Below are 3875 nucleotides of genomic sequence, written 5' to 3'. Positions count from 1 at the left end.
AAGCTTGCAAGCGTCACTTGCCCATTATCACTCTCGATTTGTGCTACACTTTTCCTTGTTAAATCTCGTGGTGAAGGTGCCCATTCATATGTATTAACCGAGATGTCTTCTAATAAGATTTCGGCCGCAATGGGTGATTTATACATAAATACCCCACCGGATGAAGAATCAAGATATTGCTTAGTCAAAGCATTCCAACCCTGGTAAAATGTGTTGATGTACTCCTTCTTCGTCAAACCATGTGGTGGGCAAGCTCTTAGTAGCTTCTTGAATCATATCCACGCATCATACAAACTCTCATCATCCCGTTGGGTGAACCTATTAATTTCCATTCTAAGTCGCTCTACTTTTAATGGTGGGAAGAAGTGATTGATAAACTCATTTGTTAACTCTTGAAAAGATCTTATTGAATCGGATGGCAAACTTCTCATCCAAGCTTTTGCATCTCCTTGAAGTGTGAAGGGGAATGCCCTTAATTTGAAAGCGTCATCGGTGACATTTTTGGTTTTGTAAATATCACAAAGATCATTGAAGTGTTGAATATGCTCGAACGGATTCTCATCTATCAACCCATGAAAGTATGTATCCTTGATCAACGTGAAAAAGTTACCCTCAATCTTCCAATTATCCGCTTCAATTGGTGGTTTTGTAATAGCCGGTGCTAACAATGTTGGTGCAACCAATCTAGCATTCCACATTGGTGTATCGTTTAGATCATTCAATAATTCTTGATTAACCGGAGGACCACGGTTGATTGGATTTCCCTCTTCATTAACAATTGGTTGACCGTTAGGATCCATTTCTTCTAAACAAAATGGCAAAGCTTCGAAATTCTTTCTTAATACCCTTTCTTCTCTACGATAATAAACCCCGTGCACGTGTTTTTCAGAATCAGAGAATGGATGCGTGAACTCTTGATCCTTGTGAGACCTTGTTTTTACACACCAAAGACACCTATCCTTCAAATACAAACACAAGCGGTTTCCAAACAAAAATAATATATAAAATGCGAAAAGTAACTTCCGTAAGGGTAAACCCCTACGAAAGGATCGAACAATCAAAAGTTTAAACCAAATACCCAACTAGGCTAACCGCTCCCCGGCAGCGCCGCCAAGAAAATTTGATGTGACGTGTGTGGCATACATCTTTTACTTTCTAAATTTATACAAGATTCAAATATTACAAATAAGTACGCACAACTAACGAGCATTTAGGACCTGGTTATTATAGCAATTAATGTAAGTATTCTTATCATGTTCATCCCAAGAGAGTGGTCTAAGTCGGATATTTGAAACTATCAATTGTCCTAAGATTTGTTTGATTGGGGGTTTTGATTGATATTTGACTAACAACTAAGACTTGCATAATTAAACAAACCTAACTTAACAAGTAAACTAATAGCAAGAAACAAGTAGTAGAGTATTAAAACTTAAATCAAATTAACTAAGAATCCTCTCTATGCTTGGCTTGCCCCGTTTTGCCCATTTTGTTATCCCTTTAGTTGTTGAACTATTAATTGTTTAGCATCACTACTAAACCTCAAATCAAAAGACACTCCGTGAATTCACATAAGCATTGTATCCTAAGATCGAGTTAAGCATGATTCGGTCATTAAGATTGAGCTTAGGTTGAAATCACTTAAAACCCTCAACTATCGAAATCACTTAAGATAATCGGCACCACTATGTTGACTAAAGGTCATTTGAAAACCAACCTAGCTAAAGAACACAATCAATTTGTCTAGATCACCTAAGGTGTTGAAACACACATTGATTCACTTCTCAAATCACTAAGAGAGCTACTCAACATATGTAATCAAAGTCAAGCCTAAAACAAACTCATAGCAATGGATCTTTAGCCAACTCAACAATACATAATCATGTGATTCATTCAAACAACAATATTCAACGGATTTGGGGCAAACACTAGCATTAGAGATTCATATATAAGCAAACACAAGAGATTTAGCCAATCATAGCTAAAATCAAACTAATCATAAGCATATAAATGTAAACAATCATCATCTTCAAACTATTACAAGTAATTAAGGCAAAGTATTTAAAGTAAAGTTAAGATTACAACCTAAAATGTAAAGAAGATGAAGATCTAGGCTAACACAATGATGAATTTTGAGCAAGCTTCCTTGAATCCTCCCTTAATCTCCAATGGATGATGAAATTAGGGTTTTGTAAGTGAAATTCAGACCCTAAGTAGCTGCTCTAAAGATGCATCCAAGATTGTGATAATGACCTAATCTCGTTCCTTAAATAGTGCTGAAAATCTGGCCTGAAACAGCGTCAGGAGCGCCGCTTTTACTTCAGGAGCGGCGCTTTTGGCTGGTCACAAGAGCGGCGCTTTTAACTTTGGTGCTAAAGTTCATGTATTAAATGTGTTACTAGCATCATTAGCTTCAATTTGATGTGTAGGTTGACTTAGAAAGACTCCATTAACATAATTATTGAATTCATGATTCTAGGTTAGGGGTTGAGAGAATTTAAAATGAACTTTTGATGCATTGAATGCTATGAGATGTTATTGGTTAGTGTTTAGTTGTATTGTATGCGTAATTACCTATAAAACGGCATATCACATGTATGCATTTTATTTCCCGAATCATCAAGTTGCATTTATGAACTTGAAACATTAAATGATGAACATTCAATGATCATTCGACGAGGTTTTGGTTATGGTAAATGATGGATTTGATTGATGATATGTGTTTATTTGTATTCCTTGTTAAAATACCTTTCCAACGATGTATGGTATACGTTTTGAGTATTTTCGGTTCATAAGTTGTGTTTGAAAGAAGTTTGGTTTGTGCACTGAAAATTTCAACACTTCAGCACCTGAAACCAGGGGCGTCGCTATAGCGAGCCCTGGTGTGCACAAAATCTCTCTATAGCGAGAATATCTCTGTCCTAATTTTTTTTGTGTTTTTCACAATTTCATTCCCGCTTAATCGCAACTCCGATTAACATGAAACTTGACCAACATGCTTATATATGACTACTTATTAATGAACAATAGTCGGATACCCGACCCGACCCCGTTGACTTTGACTTTGACCAAGTTTGACTTTCAGTCAAACTTAACCAAAGACTTATGCAATCATTCTAACCTTCTTTTATACTTATATCTTGCATGAAACTTGACAACTTGACTCACATGCTATATAATCGAGTCGAAACGAGCCATAGGACTAATTAAACAACTTTGACCGACCTCGTATTTTACCGATATTGATACTACCTACTTGTCTAGGTCAAGACTAACATTTGTTCATGCACACATTTACTTTGTGAAGTACCTTTATAATCGTGCACTCAAGGTGAGATCATAGTCCCACCTTTTCAACAACTTTTACTCTTTTAAATCAAGGGATGAATACTTTTTATACTTTTATGCTTTGAACACAAGTACAAAAACAAACATTCCACGTAGTAGTTAGAACAAAAAGCCCCAATTCAATTATCTTTAGTTACACTTGTAGTGTGTAAGCGATAACTTATGTTGTGTGGATCCATACGGGTTTGACGAACCCTCATTCGGACGGTTCGCTACCTTTAGCGAATGAAATATATTTTCGAGTATAGTGTAGGTTCTAACAATATGATGCATAGGTACGTATACAGTTAAGCCTTGATAATTGGGTGCTCATACTACAAACAACAACTTTTGGAATGTAAACGATTTGAATAATCAACGTTATGGAAAATACTAAATCTTGTGGTTCAAAAACAACATTTACAAATACACCTATGATTTTACCAACGTTTTTCGTTGACAGTTTTCTATATGTTTCTCAGGTTCTTGATTGGTGATGTGCGTAGAGGTGTATACGAAATAGTTATATTTTTGTTACGAAATACTATTAA

The 3875-nt window shown here is 35.8% G+C and overlaps 1 non-coding gene across 1 annotated transcript; it reads left to right on the top strand.

Annotated features, from left to right (window-relative positions):
* The first annotated feature begins 234 nt into the window (after positions 1-234).
* Positions 235-341, top strand: LOC139865284 (small nucleolar RNA R71). Its single transcript, XR_011764808.1, has one exon. It is a non-coding gene; the product is annotated as a small nucleolar RNA R71 (small nucleolar RNA).
* Positions 342-3875: the final 3534 nt, after the last annotated feature.

The sequence above is a fragment of the Rutidosis leptorrhynchoides genome, chromosome 8 (genome assembly GCF_046630445.1).
Source record: "Rutidosis leptorrhynchoides isolate AG116_Rl617_1_P2 chromosome 8, CSIRO_AGI_Rlap_v1, whole genome shotgun sequence".
In the NCBI taxonomy this organism is placed as follows: Eukaryota; Viridiplantae; Streptophyta; class Magnoliopsida; order Asterales; family Asteraceae; genus Rutidosis; species Rutidosis leptorrhynchoides.
Note: the sequence above shows the minus strand (reverse complement) of the source record. Positions and strands in the feature narration are given on the sequence as shown.